Genomic DNA, 17,965 nt, shown 5'->3' with positions numbered 1-17,965 from the left:
CAAGAAGGGGATCGAGAAATGAGAGCCATGAGGTGGGAGGAGGGATACATCGCCCAGCGGCGCCCGACCAGTCTTGTGATCTAAACGATACCCTAGCTGGTTGCTCGCACTCGCCTTAAGTAGACTCACTTGCTCCACGCTGGTCCAGTCACTTGTTGGTTGGGCTTGATAGTCCTCTTGGGCCGGTCTAGCGGTGCTGGGACTTGGCCTTCAGTAGTTCCCGTGACATTCCTCCCCCCTTGCATTTTGGCTTGTCCCCAAGCCAAGGCTCAAGGAAACCTGGCGCGGAGAGGCACTTCATCTTCCCAGCTGGCCAGCGACAGGGGAAAACCAGACCAATGAACCAGCACTTGCGGAACCAACCGAACTTCGCGCTGCATGTCACGGCGCCGAAGAATGGTTGCTGGTACTTGGAAGGGAAGGAGATCCTCGTCGAGGACCGGCAGCTCCGACATGATTTGTGTGTCCGGGGGCACGCCCGCCCTAAGCTAAGACACATGGATGACAGGGTGGATCTTGGCATGCTCGGGCAGCGCCAGTCGGTACACCACTTCGCCGACGCGCCTAGTGACCTGAAATGGACCAAAATATCGAAAAGCTAGTTTGTGGTTAGCTCGGGCCGCGACCGATGATTGCGCGTATGGCTGCAACTTGAGGTACACCCAGTCCCCAACTACAAACACCCGGTCTGATCTTTTTTGTCCTCCTTGGCCTTCATCACTTGGCGATCTCGGTGCAAATGTTGCTTCTGGGACTGCACCACTGTTGCGCGATCTTTGGTCCATGCCGCAAGGTCAAACACTGTATCATCAACAATGTTGGTGATGCCGAAGAATCGAGGTTTGTGGCCATATAGCACCTCGAAGGGAGAGGACTTGAGCACCGTGTGGTACGATGTGTTATACCAGAACTCCGTCAATGCTAGCCAGTCAGCCCATTTGCTCGGACAGTTGTGGACGAAGCACCTCAAGTAAAGCTCCATGCACTGGTTGACCCTTTCGGTAGTTCCATCGCTCTGTGGGTGCCGCGCTGATGATATGTTCAGCGTGGTCCGTGTCACTTTGGCCAGCCCTTGCCAAACTCGACTAGTGAAGATCCGATCTCGATCTGAAACCATCTTGTCCGGGGGTCCATGGAGCTTAAAGACATTCTCCATGTATGCTTTTGCCACTTGTAATCCAGAGAATGGGTGCCGGAGAGGGATGAAATGGGCATACTGTGTCAACTTATCCACAACCACTAGAATGGAGTTATAGCCCTTTCACCTTGGCAGTCCTTCTACAAAAGTCCAAAGTCACCATCTCCCAAGCCTGTTCTGGAATTGGCAGAGATTGGAGGAGGCCATGGTATTTGACCTGCTCTGGTTTGGCCTGTTTGCAGATAGCACAGTTCCCCACGAATCTTTTCACGGCTTGTTTCAGTTTTGGCCATGCGAATAGCCGGATAATGCAGTTGTATGTCGCCTGAACCCCCGAGTGTCCACCCAGCGCCCCCGAGTGCAGTTTATGAAGTACCTTCACTACAAGAATTCTTCTAATACATGACGGATTCAATCCGTCACAGACCTATGCAAAACTATCATAGAAGGGCAGACGTGACGGATTTCAAATCCGTCATGTATATCGCGTCATAATTTGATCACTGTACACTCCATGACGGATCATCTAAAACTGTCATGGACCATGACGGTTCTTGACTGTCATGGATAGCACTTACTTGACGTGCTCATAACGGCGTTAACTTGCCTGCCATGTCATCATCCAACATGGATCTGACATGGCAGCCCCTGTAGTAATCAACCCATCTAAAATTTTGGCCCACTAAATTTTATCTCAATCCAAGATTGGCAGCCAATATTGTAATCAACACAATTAGAATTTAAGCCCATTAATTTCTAGTATGGATCACTACTATCACTTGTTTCTTTTGGCACATGAAAATTCAAGAATTTGACTCAAATATATGCTCATGTCAATAAAAGAAAGAAAATTACATAAACACATCTTAAATTACACATGTACAGGAGCAAAAATAGAAGATCCAAAAAAACATTAATTTTACAAGCATGTCGAGAACACTATGCCAGCGCCCCAAAAAATGTTAATTTTACAAGTATGTCTCAGAGGACACTATGCCAGCGCCTCCCCCATCAAACAAGGCCCCGCTCTCATCAGGCATTAACCATCAAACATCAACACGGGGTCATCTGGCATTTCCGGCAACAGATCCGAACGTCCATGCCTAAGTCATCAACCACGTCTTGTTGTTGAAAATGCTCCCAAAAACCAATATCTGCCACATGATGAAAAACATGTCAGGTATAAAATATTATAGCCAGTAGGTTGAACTAGAAGTAACTTGCTACACGTTACCAATTCCATGATGATTGTCTTAACAGAATGTGTCCTATCTGATACGATATTCCATAGGAAACAGATCTATATGGCTTACAATTAATCTAGCTGAAAATACATTTGTAAAATATTACTTGTAATAAAGGATTGGATCAAATAGAAGTCAGTTCTTTATGTATATTAACAACATAATTGTAGAGACTGACTATAGATACAACAAATATTGTCTAGTATCACACTGCAGTATGTTATGACTTATGAATTAACTTGGAAGGGCACAACTATTTAGATCATATCCAAGGAAACAGTCATACAATTGACCATAAGAAGCTTTTATTACTACATCCTAGCCTAGCCTAAAAGATGGGCAAAAGAGATGACAGCCTGAATACACATTAATCTGAGTGGAAAAAACATGTTACATATACATGCTGTAACATTCGTCCGAGCCTGAACAAAATAGTGTCACCTACCAATCTTTGACAAAGAAATTAATGATCTAATGGTTGTCCAATTTCAGAAATTCTTTTGAATGACGATAGAAAACTCTTTAGTTTTTCATGTGTTTTATTAAACAACAATTGTTAGACATTAATCTGAGTGAAAAACACACGTTACATATACATGCTGTAACATTAGTCCGAGCCTGAACAATATAGTGTCACCTACCAAATCTTTGACAGAAATTAACGATCTAATAGTTGTCCAAAATAACAAATTCTTTTGAATGAAGATAGAAAACTTTTTAGATGATCGATCTATCTGGGATCTGATTTGGAAAGCTAAGGTACCACAAAAAGTCCGGATTTTTGGATGGAGGGTCGCTACTAATACTCTGGCAACAAAGAGAAACAAGTTTAGAAGGACTATTGAGCTGGATGCCATCTGTAATATTTGCAACAACGGCGAAGAGGATGAGTACCATGCGGTTCTTGCCTACACAAAGAGTAGAGCACTCAGAACAGCTATGAGGAAAGAATGGTCGCTCCCTGATGAGAGAGACTTTAGGTACACTGGGAGGGATTGGCTTCAGGTGCTCCTTGACACTGAACCTGTGGACACTCGCGCTAATATTCTGCTCCTTTTGTGGAGATGCTGGCACTTGCGCGAGGACTGCATTCGCAATGTGGGCAAAGAATCGATTATGGGATCTGTGCAGTTCCTGCTGAGGTATTCTGAAGAGTTTAAATCAGCGGCAATTGAGTGGTGATCCTGAAGCAGGAAAAGGTGCGGGGGCCATTGTGGCGCAGCAGCCCCGCTGCCCCATTACGCAGCACTTGCATTGGGCAGGGCCGGCCATGGGATCAATCAAACTAAATTCTGATGCCTGGTGTTTCTATCAGTCAGAATACGTCACCTAGCCGTAGTGCTGAGGAGGCCGAAGCAAAAGCAGCCCTTATTGGGTTGCATGCACTGTCGAGGATCTACAGGGGCGCCGTGATTTTGGAACTTGACTGCCAAACTCTGATTAAGGAACTGATGACAGGGAACCAGTCCCTCTTCCCCTGCTATGGACTGCTAAGAGACATCAAGAGAGCACAACAGCATGGGGAGATTGTGCAATGCCCTTGCTCATGGGCTTGCAACGTTGGCCAGGAATTCGGAAGACCAGCAGAGGATTGCGGACGTACCGGACTGCCTCCGCCCGCTTATGATCTCTGAATTTGTGGTTTCAGCAGAGTAGCTTTACTACTCTGAATCTAAAAAAAACTTTTTAGTTTTTTCATGTGTTTTAGGCCCTGTTCGGATCCCGTCCGCTCCCCAACTGCAGCTCCCGGAGCAGAGGGAGCGCCAGCACAATCGTGCGGAGCGGCTCAAACACAGCTCCTCACGCGGAGCGGAGTTGAGAGTCCGGAGAGCTTCCGAACAGGCAGTTACTAAACAACAATTGTTAGATTTTGTCCAACAAATAATTGTTAAACTGACCATACACCCAGGGCGTACAAAACAAACTTTAAAACATAATCAATGCACAGACTAAAAAACATGGTAACTTGGTATTTGCGCATGATTCTAGTTTTTCCAACAACATTGATTTGAAATGTATAAAAGAAATCAACAATTAGCAATTCAGACTTGTATTTTATTGAAACGCTTAGCAATTTGGTAGTTCTAGGATACTTATCAAGTAGTACTTTTTCTCCCTTTTAAATAAGAAAATACTATTACAGTGACCTACATATATTTTTAAGACAGTCAGACCTACATATATGAATGATTTATCATATATCAGGATCTTTTTCTTCATGCACCAGGCTAAACATCAGGTTTGCCCTACTTCTACCTTATCTCACCAGGCTAAAGATTATTGTCAACTCTGAAGCTATTCCTGTAGCATTTAAAGGGCTTTTTCAGCATTATGTCAGAGAAGATTAATTCCAATTTTGCAACTCTCAACACATGAACTGATCAGAAAAGACAATGAAAAAACGATATGATGTGTGAGTTGCGGCTTCGCTAAGCAGGGCCCTACAACTTGCTGGTACTTGTAACATCAACATAACGACGGACGCGGCTAACTACAATTTTTATATCCATGCAAGTTAAACATGTCAAAACTTACTTCAAATCCACATACATTATTTTACTTCTAGTATGTATATATCCACAAAATCGAACAGACTAACAGATGGATACGACACCACATATATATATATACACACACATACACACTACTATATAGTGTACCAGTTTTGAAATTTTGAATCTCATGACCAGGAAGCAACCTGAACCATTGATAGGGTCCATCCAATGGTTGGAAATGCTCGGATTCGCTGCTACAGTTCTACCTACAGTACCAGCGTAGCTACTGTTGTTCTCCGGAACCATCCATAGATAATTAGTACCAGCCAAGCTACTGTTGTTCTCTAGAACCATCCACATATGTCAATGCTGGAAAAATCCACATGCTTGTTGCTGATGTCGTCCATTCGCGCATGTAGCTGGCTGTCTCAGCCGCCTTGGCAATCGATCCATAAGCATCGGTAGCGCACACGCTAATCGCGTCATGGCAGAAGGATTTGGGACGGAGTTTTGAGTTGGATGTTGTGCAATGCACCAATCACGCGAGGGAAGCCAATGCGTGCATTCGCACGTACATGTATACTAGTATATATATATATATATATATATATATATATATATATATATATATATATATATATATATATATATATGAATACTTAGAATGATACATAATCCACATAAACAACTTGAACATTCTGACAGTGCGTGTGGTTTCTTGATATTTATGCGTTTCTTATGAGATCCAAATTTATTGCTATTTTCAGTTAATAATTAGAGTGTTTCAGTTAATAATTAGATTTGCTCTGAGGTACTACATACACGCATCTGTAAAACAAGTCCATTCTGGCAAAATACAGAATCATAGCTGAATTTATATCTAACAAGCTGAAGCTTACAAATTAAGTCCCAAAAGATCAGTGCCAAAGCAACATGAAGTACAGTGCATGTTAGAAAAAATAACCATATCATATTATGTGGAAGAACATTAGTTTGCCGTGATTATAATATGCGTAACATTGCAAGAGTCAGAACAAAAACACAATTTGTATTCAGAATTTCAGATTGCAAGTATCATCAGATTTTGGGGTAATTAAATGGGGGAGAGGTGAGAAGCTCACCACGCTAGGAGCGGAGGACGCAGCCGTCGGTGAGCCACACTAGAGGATATGAGGTTGGGGCCAAGAGGGTGCTGGACTTGCTGCTCCACCTAATCCAGCAAAGACAGCCTGTTGGGGAGGAGGACGTCCTGTACACCGCTGGATGGGAGAAGGGGGTACAGGGGCGTGCTTGTGCTGTACGGGCGCTCCTCCTTGGAGGTTGATGACAAGGAGGAGCACCGGTGTTTGCCGCCACTGCCGTCGAGCAGGACAAGGCCGCCATGCCCGCCCTCATCTCGGATCGGCGGCTGCAGGATGCGCCGCGTCCGTGGATCCTGCAAGAGGAGGTCCTCCATGTCGCCTTTCTCAAGGTGGACCATCAGGAATCAAGGGCGCGCGATAGACGATGGAGAAGAGCCATCGGAGACCGCCGGAGATGCGCTGACGACGAAACCGGTGCCGGAGGGCCAAGCCCTAGCACGGGCGTGGATTTTGGGCGGGCGGTCGAGGCCGAGAGGGGAAATTTACTGGAGGGGAGGATGGATCCGAGCGAGGCGAGCTCGGTGGTGTGCTCCGCGCCGGCACTAGCCGCCGGAATCGCCCGAATCGGAAGCGGCGACTGTTGCGGCTGAGGGAACGGAGGAGAGAATGGGGGTTAGGGTTAGATGGGTCTGGACTTTGGGTTAAATAGGCTGGCTCAAAGTTTTTGCCACCGCCCGCGTCGGCGACTTAAAATTTTGCACGTCCACGCGCGCTCTCAAAATTTCTGGCGCGTCCGCTTTTTATTTTCTCTATCTGTGTATTATATACTGTTGACTACATTCAACTGACATATGGCCCAACCTACAAGCCACACACGACATAAGGAGTCATCAGTGACGGTCTGGATGATGCATAAAAAACAAATGGCTTGCCCGAGTAAGTCGATTTGTGACGATTTTCGTGACAGTCCAGCTTGTCCATCATAAAGGGGCTACCATCTTCGGTGGGCTGTCACATCCTACTGATCCATGGCGCTTTTCATGACGGATAGTTGAAAACCGTCATCATCGGTGACGATTTCTGAGAACGTCATCAGAAATCCGTCATGTATTAACAGGTTTCCTGTAGTGCTTCTCTTGGGCCTCTATGTTTTGACCCAACCACACTCGCCCTTTATACCTGATGAGTCCATCAGTCACCTAGAACGGTCCCTTGAGGGCGATCCCTTGTTCTGCCTTGGTCAACATGTCGCTGCAGCTTGGGTCCGTGCCATACCCTTGCTTTACTTGCGCTAGCCACGCTGGAACACAGACCGTGATGGAGTAGTTGACCCCGGCCGGTCGGCGCGACCAGGCGTCATCAGCTAGGTTTGTTGTCCCTTTGCAGTACTTAATCATGTATTGGAGCCCCAATAGTTTTGATAGCGCCTTGTGTTGCCAGGGAGTAGTGAGTTGTTGCTCATCCAGACAAGCAAGGCTGCGATGGTCTGTGCGGATGGTGAATTCAGACTGCAGCAGGTATGGTCGCCATCGCTCCACTACCAGGAGGATGGCAAGACATTCCTTCTCGTAGGTAGACAAAATTCGATGTCGAGGGCCTAGCGCTTGGCTCAGTAATGCGATTGGGTGGTGTCGCTGCATGAGAACAACATCAATACCCACATCAGAGGCATCGGTCTCCACGGTGAAGGGCTGCTTGAAATCAGGCAGTTCCAACACTAGGGCTGAGGTTAGAGCTTGTTTCAAGGTCTTGAATGCTTGCTCACACGTGTCTGTCCATTGATAGGGCACACCTTTCTTCAAGAGATCCATGGTGTTCGACTGATCACCCTGTAATGCTTGATGAATCTGTGGTAGTATCCGGCCAGTCCCAGAAACTGTCGCAGCTCTTTCACCGAGGTGGGCGAGTTCCACGCCTGAACCTTCTCAATGTTCTTGGGATCGGTATGCACCCCATATGCATTGATCACGTGTCCCAAGTACCTCAGTTGCGGCTGTGCAAAGACACACTTCTTAATTTTGAGCTTGAGAGAGTGTTTCTCCAGCCGTTGGAAGACCTCATGTAACAGCTGCACATGCTCCTTGAGAGTTTTGTTAAAGACCAGGATGTCATCTATGAACACTAACACGCCATGGCGAAGCAAAGGCCCCAGAACAATGTGCATCCCTTGCTGAAAGGTAAATGGCCCTCCAGTCACCCCATATGGCATAACTTTCAACTCGAAATGTTCATGATGGGTCTGGAATGTTGTCTTTGGCTCATCCCTAGGATGCATCCGAATCCGATGATATCCAGATCGCAAATCAAGGCTAGTGAACACTGTTGCTCCATGTAATTCATCCAAAAGTTCCTCGATGATTGGGATTGGATATCTGTTCTTGATGGTGATTGCGTTCAAATGGCGGTAATCGACATAAAATCTCCATTCTCCATCTTTTTTCTGTACCAGGAGAACAGGCGAAGAGAAAGGACTGCAACTACACTGGATGATCCCTTGACGTAACATCTCTCACACATGTGCCTCAATCTCATCCTTTTGAATAGGGTTGTACCTGTATGGTCGCACGTTCACCGGCTGAGCTCCTGGAATGAGGTCAATAGCATGATCAAATTCCCATGAGGGTGGCAGTCCTTGAGGTTCTGCAAACAAGCTGTTGAACTCTTCAAGCAGTGCTTACAATGCAAGTGGCACTAGAGCTATTTCAGCATCTGCTTTCACCTCAGCTACCAATAGCACATGCGCAATAGCTGTTTTTGCTTGCAATAGGTTTAGTTGAGTGGAAGAAATGGGTTTGCAGACAATATCTGAGCTGTCTATCCCCTTTAGCTACACTTGCCTGCCCTTATGTTTAAAAGCCATTGATTTTTCAGTCCAGTTAACTGTCATCAGCACTCGGGACTCGAGCCAGTCCATCCCCAATATGATATCATAGCAACCGAGTGGAAATAGTTTGAATGTAGATCGGAACTTCTCTCCTTGGATCTGATATTCTCATAGTGGCAAATACTTGTCACACAAGGTAACAACTCCATCAGCCACCTTCACCTTCAGTGGTTGTTTCATTGGTTGCACCCCTGCCCAATTCTGCGCAACCTCCGAATTGACAAAACTGTGAGAAGAACCCGAGTCCACCAGCATCAGTAGCACTTTGTTACCCATGTGGCCATGGAGACGGAAGGCCTTGGGCGCCTCTGTACCAGTAACAGCAGTAGCTGACAGCAAGCACAAGTCTTCTTCCGAGCTATCTACCTGCGCACTCGGTGAGGGCTCTGGCGATGTTGGTGGCGACAGCATACCCACCATCTCTTCCACGACGTGCAACTACACAGTGGGGGCGCAAGCATGTCCTGGCCGTGGCCCTCATCGCTCTCCACATGTGAAGCATAATGTTCACGCTTTCCTGAAGTAGTGCAGGGCCTTGAGCTTGTCGTCCACAGACGGAGACAATTCCGTGGGCACCTTGGCGATGTCGAGACCGCGACATGTCTCGAATGGCGATGGTATTGGTGAAGTGCGCCCCGCGTTCATGGGCACCGGGAGTGTGATGGCTAGCGGAGGCCGTGGGATGAACCGCCCTGCCCGAGTATGGGCGCTCCCCGGTCGAGAAGAGGCATTGCTTGTTGGAAAACGTAGTAATTTCAAAAAATTTCCTACGCACACGCAAGATCATGGTGATGGCATAGCAACAAGAGGGGAGAGTGTTCATCCACGTACCCTCGAGACCGTAAGAGGAAGCGTTATGACAACGCGGTTGATGTAGTCGTACGTCTTCACGATCCGACCGATCCAAGCACCGAACGTATGGCACCTCCGAGTTCAGCACACGTTCCGCTAGATGACGATCCCCGGGCTCCGATCCAGCAAAGCTTCGGGGAAGAGTTCCGTCAGCACGACGGCGTGGTGACAATGATGATGTTCTACCGGTGCAGGGCTTCGCCTCAACTCCGCGACGATATGACCGAGGTGGAATATTGTGGAGGGGGGCACCGCACACGGCTAAGGAACGATCCGTAGATCAACTTGTGTTGTCGTTGGGGTGCCCCCTGCCCCCGTATATAAAGGAGGGAGGGGGGAGGCCGGCCGGCCCTTGTTGGGCGCGCCAGGAGGAGGAGTCCTCCTCCTAGCAGGAGTAGGACTCCTCCTTTCCTACTCCTACTAGGAGGGGAAGGAAGGGGGAGCGGAGGGGAAGGAAAGAGGGGGGCGCCGCCCCCCCTCCTAGTCCAATTCGGACCAGAGGGAGAGGGGGCGCGCGACCCTTCCTGGCCGCCCCTATCTCTTCCCACCAAGGCCCATGTGGCCCATTAACTCTCCGGGGGGGGGGGGGTTCCGGTAACCCTCCGGCACTCCGGTTTTCTCCGAAATCACCCGGAACACTTCCGGTGTCCGAATATAGTCATCCAATATATCAATCTTTATGTCTCGACCATTTCGAGACTCCTCGTCATGTCCGTGATCACATCCAGGACTCCGAACAAACTTCGATACATCAAAACTTGTAAACTCATAATAAAACTGTCATCGTAACGTTAAGTGTGCGGACCCTACGGGTTCGAGAACTATGTAGACATGACCTAGAACTATTCTCGGTCAATAACCAATAGCGGAACCTGGATTCCCATATTGGTTCCTAAATATTCTACAAAGATCTTTATCGGTCAAACCGCATAACAACATACGTTGTTCCCTTTGTCATCGGTATGTTACTTGCCCGAGATTTGATCGTCGGTATCCAATACCTAGTTCAATCTCGTTACCGGCAAGTCTCTTTACTCGTTCTGTAACACATCATCTTATAACTAACTCATTAGTTACAATGCTTGCAAGGCTTAGGTGATGAGTATTACCGAGAGGGCCCAGAGATACCTCTCCGACAATCGAAGTGACAAAACATAATCTCGAATTATGCCAACCCAACATGCACCTTCGGAAACACCTGTAGAGCACCTTTATAATCACCCAGTTACGTTGTGACGTTTGGTAGCACACAAAGTGCTCTTCCGGTAAACGTGAGTTGCACAATCTCATAGTTGCAGGAACTTTGTATAAGTCATGAAGAAAGCAATAGCAACATACTAAACGATCAAGTGCTAGGCTAACGGAATGGGTCATGTCAATCACATCATTCTCCTAATGATGTGATCCCATTAATCAAATGACAACACATGTCTATGGTTAGGAAACATAACCATCTTTGATTAATGAGCTAGTCAAGTAGAGGCATACTAGTGACTTTATGTTTGTCTATGTATTCACACATGTATCATGTTTCCGGTTAATACAATTCTAGCATGAATAATAAACATTTATCATGATATGAGGAAATAAATAATAACTTTATTATTGACTCTAAGGCATATTTCCTTCAGTCTCCCACTTGCACTAGAGTCAATAATCTAGATTACATAGTAATGATTCTAACACCCATGGAGTCTTGGTGTTGATCATGTTTTGCTCGTGAGAGAGGCTTAGTCAACGGGTCTGCAACATTCAGATCCGTATGTATCTTGCAAATCTCTATGTCTCCCACTTGGACTTGGCCCCGAATGGAATTGAAGCGTCTCTTGATGTGCTTGGTCCTCCTGTGAAATCTGGATTCCTTTGCCAAGGCAATTGCACCAGTATTGTCACAGAAGATCTTCATTGGTCCCGATGCACTAGGTATGACACCTAGATCGGAAATGAACTCCTTCATCCAGACTCCTTCATTTGCTGCTTCCGAAGCAGCTATGTACTCCGCTTCACATGTAGATCCCGCTACAACGCTTTGTTTAGAACTGCACCAACTTACAGCTCCACCGTTTAATAAAAACACGTATCCGGTTTGCGATTTAGAATCGTCCGGATCAGTGTCAAAGCTTGCATCGACGTAACCGTTTACGACTAGCTCTTTGTCACCTCCATATACGAGAAACATATCCTTAGTCCTTTTCAGGTATTTCAGGATGTTCTTGACCGCTGTCCAGTGATCCACTCCTGGATTACTTTGGTACCTTCCTGCCAAGCTTATTGCTAAGCATACGTCAGGTCTGGTACACAGCATTGCATACATGATAGAGCCTATGGCTGAAGCATAGGGAACATTTTTCATTTTCTCTCTATCTTCTGCTGTGGTCGGGCATTGAGTTTGACTCAACTTCACACCTTGTAGCACAGGCAAGAATCCTTTCTTTGCCTGATCCATTTTGAACTTTTTCAAAATTTTGTCAAGGTATGTGCTTTGTGAAAGTCCTATTAAGCGTCTTGATCTATCTCTATAGATCTTGATGCCCAATATGTAAGAAGCTTCACCGAGGTCTTTCATTGAAAAACTTTTATTCAAGTATCCTTTTATGCTATCCAGAAATTCTATATCATTTCCAATTAATAATATGTCATCTATATATAAAATTAGAAATGCTACAGAGCTCCCACTCACTTTCTTGTAAATACAGGCTTCTCCAAAAGTCTGTATAAAACCATATGCTTTGATCACACTATCAAAGCGTTTATTCCAACTCCGAGATGCTTGCACCAGTCAATAAATGGAACGCTGGAGCTTGCACACTTTGTCAGCACCTTTTGGATCAGCAAAACCTTCCGGCTGCATCATATACAACTCTTCTTCTAGAAATCCATTCAAGAATGCAGTCTTGACATCCATTTGCGAAATTTCATAATCATGAAATGCAGCAATAGCTAACATGATTCGGACGGACTTAAGCATCGCTACGGGTGAGAAAGTCTTATCGTAGTCAACCCCTTGAACTTGTCGAAAACCTTTTGCAACAAGTCGAGCTTTATAGACAGTTATATTACCATCAGCGTCAGTCTTCTTCTTAAAGATCCATTTATTCTCAATGGCTTGCCGATCATCGGGCAAGTCAACCAAAGTCCATACTTTGTTTTCATACATGGATCCCATCTCAGATTTCATGGCTTCTAGCCATTTTGCGGAATCCGGGCTCATCATCGCTTCCTCATAGTTCGTAGGTTCATCATGGTCAAGTAACATGACTTCCAGAATAGGATTACCGTACCACTCTGGTGCGGATCTTACTCTGGTAGACCTACGAGGTTCAGTAGAAACTTGATCTGAAGTTTCATGATCATTATCATTAGCTTCCTCACTAATTGGTGTAGTTGTCACAGGAACCGGTTCTCGTGATGAACTACTTTTCAATAAGGGAGTAGATACAGTTATCTCATCAAGTTCTACTTTCCTCCCACTCACTTCTTTCGAGAGAAACTCCTTCTCTAGAAAGGATCCATTCTTAGCAACGAATGTCTTGCCTCCGGATCTGTGATAGAAGGTGTACCCAATAGTCTCTTTTGGGTATCCTATGAAGACACATTTCTCCGATTTAGGTTCGAGCTTATCTGATTGAAGTTTCTTCACATAAGCATCGCAGCCCCAAACTTTAAGAAACGACAACTTTGGTTTCTTGCCAAACCACAGTTCATAAGGCGTCGTCTCAACAGATTTTGATGGTGCCCTATTTAACGTGAATGCGGCCGTCTCTAAAGCATAACCCCAAAATGATAGCGGTAAATCAGTAAGAGACATCATAGATCGCACCATATCTAGTAAAGTACGATTACGATGTTCGGACACACCATTTCGTTGTGGTGTTCCAGGTGGCGTGAGTTGCGAAACTATTCCACATTGTTTCAAGTGTAGGCCAAACTCATAACTCAAATATTCTCCTCCACGATCAGATCGTAGAAACTTTATTTTCTTGTTACGATGATTTTCCACTTCACTCTGAAATTCTTTGAACTTTTCAAATGTTTCAGACTTGTGTTTCATCAAGTAGATATACCCATATCTGCTCAAATCATCTGTGAAGGTGAGAAAATAACGATATCCACCGCGAGCCTCAACATTCATTGGGCCACAAACATCAGTATGTATGATTTCCAACAAATCAGTTGCTCGCTCCATAGTTCCGGAGAACGGCATTTTAGTCATCTTGCCCATAAGGCACGGTTCGCAAGTACCAAGTGATTCATAATCAAGCGATTCCAAAAGTCCATCAGTATAGAGTTTCTTCATGCGCTTTACACCGATATGACCCAAACGGCAGTGCCACAAATAAGTTGCACTATCATTATTAACTCTGCATCTTTTGGTTTCAACACTATGAATATGTGTATCACTACTATCGAGATTTAATAAAAATAGACCACTCTTCAAGGGTGCATGACCATAAAAGATATTACTCATATAAATAGAACAACCATTATTCTCTGATTTAAATGAATAACCGTCTCGCATCAAACAAGATCCAGATATAATGGTCATGCTTCAACGCTGGCACCAAATAACAATTATTCAGGTCTAAAACTAATCCCGAAGGTAGATGTAGAGGTAGCGTGCCGACCGCGATCACATCGACTTTGGAACCGTTTCCCACACGCATCGTCACCTCGTCCTTGGCCAGTGCTCGCTTATTCCGTAGTCCCTGTTTTGAGTTGCAAATATTAGCAACAGAACCAGTATCAAATACCCAGGTGCTACTACGAGCTCTAGTTAGGTACACATCAATAACATGTATATCACATATACCTTTGTTCACTTTGCCATCCTTCTTACTTGGGGCAGTTCCGCTTCCAGTGACCAGTCTGCTTGCAGTAGAAGAACTCAGTTTCAGGCTTAGGTCCATACTTGGGTTTCTTCTCTTGAGCAGCAACTTGCTTGCTGTTCTTCTTGAAGTTCCCCTTCTTCTTCCCTTTGCCCTTTTTCTTGAAACTAGTGGTCTTGTTGACCATCAACACTTGATGCTCCTTCTTGATTTCTACCTCCGCAGCTTTTAGCATTGCGAAGAGCTCGGGAATAGTCTTGTTCATCCCTTGCATATTATAGTTCATCACAAAGCTCTTGTAGCGTGGTGGCAGTGATTGGAGAATTCTGTCAATGACGCTATCATTAGGAAGATTAACTCCCAGTTGAATCAAGTGATTATTATACCCAGACATTTTGAGTATATGCTCACTAACAGAACTATTCTCCTCCATCTTGCAGCTGTAGAACTTATTGGAGACTTCATATCTCTCAATCCGGGCATTTGCTTGAAATATTAACTTCAACTCCTGGAACATCTCATATGCTCCATGACGTTCAAAACATCCTTGAAGACCCGGTTCTAAGCCGTAAAGCATGGCACACTGAACTATAGAGTAGTCATCAGCTTTGCTTTGCCAGACGTTCTTAACATCGTCAGTTGCATCAGCAGCAGGCCTGGCACCCAGCGGTGCTTCCAGGACGTAACTTTTCTGTGCAGCAATGAGGATAATCCTCAGGTTACGGACCCAGTCCGTGTAATTGCTACCATCATCTTTCAACTTTGCTTTCTCAAGGAACGCATTAAAATTCAACGGAACAACAGCACGAGCCATCTATCTACAAACAAACATAGATAAGCAAAATACTATCAGGTACTAAGTTCATGATAAATTTAGGTTCAATTAATCATATTACTTAAGAACTCCCACTTAGACAGACATCTCTCTAGTCATCTAAGTGATCACGTGATCCAAATCAACTAAACCATAACCAATCATCACGTGAGATGGAGTAGTTTTCAATGGTGAACATCACTATGTTCATCATATCTACTATATGATTCACGCTCGACCTTTCGGTCTCCGTGTTCCGAGGCCATATCTGCATATGCTAGGCTCGTCAAGTTTAACCTCAGTATTCCGCGTGTGCAAAACTGTCTTATACCCGTTGTAGATGGACGTAGAGCTTATCACACCCGATCATCGCGTGGTGTCTGGGCACGACGAACTTTGGCAACGGTGCATACTCAGGGAGAACACTTCTTGATAATTTTAGTGAGAGATCATCTTAAAATGCTACCGTCAATCAAAGCAAGATAAGATGCATAAAGGATAAACATCACATGCAATCAATATAAGTGATATGATATGGCCATCATCATCTTGTGCTTGTGATCTCCATCTCCGAAGCACCGTCATGATCACCATCGTCACCGGCGCGACACCTTGATCTTCATCGTAGCATCGTTGTCGTCTCGCCAACTATTGCTTCTATGACTATCGCTACCGCTTAGTGATAAAGTAAAGCAATTACAGGGCGTTTGCATTTCATACAATAAAGCGACAACCATATGGCTCCTGCCAGTTGCCGATAACTTCGGTTACAAAACATGATCATCTCATACAATAAAATATAGCATCACGTCTTGACCATATCACATCACAACATGCCCTGCAAAAACAAGTTAGACGTCCTCTACTTTGTTTTTGCAAGTTTTACATGGCTGCTACGGGCTTAGCAAGAACCGTTCTTACCTACGCATCAAAAACCACAACGATAGTTTGTCAAGTTGGTGCTGTTTTAACCTTCGCAAGGACCGGGCGTAGCCACACTCGATTCAGCTAAAGTGAGAGAGACAGACACCCGCCGGTCACCTTTAAGCAACGAGTGCTCGTAGCGGTGAAACCAGTCTCGCGTAAGCGTACGCGTAATGTCGGTCCGGGCCGCTTCATCTCACAATACCGCCGAACCAAAGTATGACATGCTGGTAAGCAGTATGACTTATATCGCCCACAACTCACTTGTGTTCTACTCGTGCATATGACATCTACGCATAAAACCAGACTCGGATGCCACTGTTGGAAAACGTAGTAATTTCAAAAAAATTCCTACGCACACGCAAGATCATGGTGATGGCATAGCAACAAGAGGGGAGAGTGTTCGTCCACGTATCCTCGTAGACCATAAGCGGTTGATGTAGTCGTACGTCTTCACGATCCGACCGATCCAAGCACCGAACGTACGGCACCTCCGAGTTCAGCACACGTTCAGCTAGATGACGATCCCCGGGCTCCGATCCAGCAAAGCTTCGGGTAAGAGTTCCGTCAGCACAACGGCGTGGTGACGATGATGATGTTCTACCGGCGCAGGGCTTCGCCTAAACTCCGCGACGATATGACCGAGGTGGAATATGGTGGAGGGGGGCACCGCACACGGCTAAGGAATAATCCGTAGATCAACTTGTGTTGTCGTTGGGGTGCCCCCTGCCCCCGTATATAAAGGAGGGAGGGGGGAGGTCGGCCGGCCCTTGTTGGGCGCGCCAGGAGGAGGAGTCCTCCTCCTAGCAGGAGTAGGACTCCTCCTTTCCTACTCCTACTAGGAGGGGAAGGAAGGGGGAGAGCAGGGGAAGGAAAGAGGGGGGCGCCGCCCCCCTCCTAGTCCAATTCGGACCAGAGGGAGAGGGGGCGCGCGGCCCTTCCTGGCCGCCCCTCTCTCTTCCCACCAAGGCCCATGTGGCCCATTAACTCTCCGGGGGGGGTCCGGTAACCCTCCGGCACTCCGGTTTTCTCCGAAATCACCCGGAACACTTCCGGTGTCCGAATATAGTCGTCCAATATATCAATCTTTATGTCTCGACCATTTCGAGACTCCTCGTCATGTCCGTGATCACATCCAGGACTCTGAACAAACTTCGGTACATCAAAAATTGTAAACTCATAATAAAACTGTCATCGTAACGTTAAGCGTGCGGACCCTACGGGTTCGAGAACTATGTAGACATGACCTAGAACTATTCTCGGTCAATAACCAATAGCGGAACCTGGATGCCCATATTGGTTCCTACATATTCTACGAAGATCTTTATCGGTCAAACCGCATAACAACATATGTTGTTCCCTTTGTCATCGGTATGTTACTTGCCCGAGATTTGATCGTCGGTATCCAATACCTAGTTCAATCTCGTTACTGACAAGTCTCTTTACTCGTTCTGTAACACATCATCTTATAACTAACTCATTAGTTACAATGCTTGCAAGGCTTAGGTGATGAGTATTACCGAGAGGGCCCAGAGATACCTCTCCGACAATCGGAGTGACAAAACCTAATCTCGAATTATGCCAACCCAACATGCACCTTCGGAAACACCTGTAGAGCACCTTTATAATCACCCAGTTACGTTGTGACGTTTGGTAGCACACAAAGTGATCTTCCGGTAAACGTGAGTTGCACAATCTCATAGTTG

General features: G+C 45.7%; 1 long non-coding RNA gene across 1 annotated transcript; it reads right to left on the bottom strand.

Moving 5' to 3' along the window:
- Positions 1-1,975: 1,975 nt before the first annotated feature.
- On the bottom strand, positions 1,976-6,616 carry LOC123066883 (uncharacterized). Its single transcript, XR_006431466.1, has 2 exons — positions 5,999-6,616; positions 1,976-2,292 (listed from the first exon to the last, which is right to left on the bottom strand). It is a non-coding gene; the product is annotated as an uncharacterized lncRNA (long non-coding RNA).
- Between the last annotated feature and the right edge of the window lie 11,349 nt (positions 6,617-17,965).

This window comes from Triticum aestivum, chromosome 3B, assembly GCF_018294505.1.
Source record: "Triticum aestivum cultivar Chinese Spring chromosome 3B, IWGSC CS RefSeq v2.1, whole genome shotgun sequence".
NCBI classification, from domain to species: domain Eukaryota; kingdom Viridiplantae; phylum Streptophyta; class Magnoliopsida; order Poales; family Poaceae; genus Triticum; species Triticum aestivum.
This window is presented reverse-complemented; position numbering and strand designations above follow the sequence as displayed.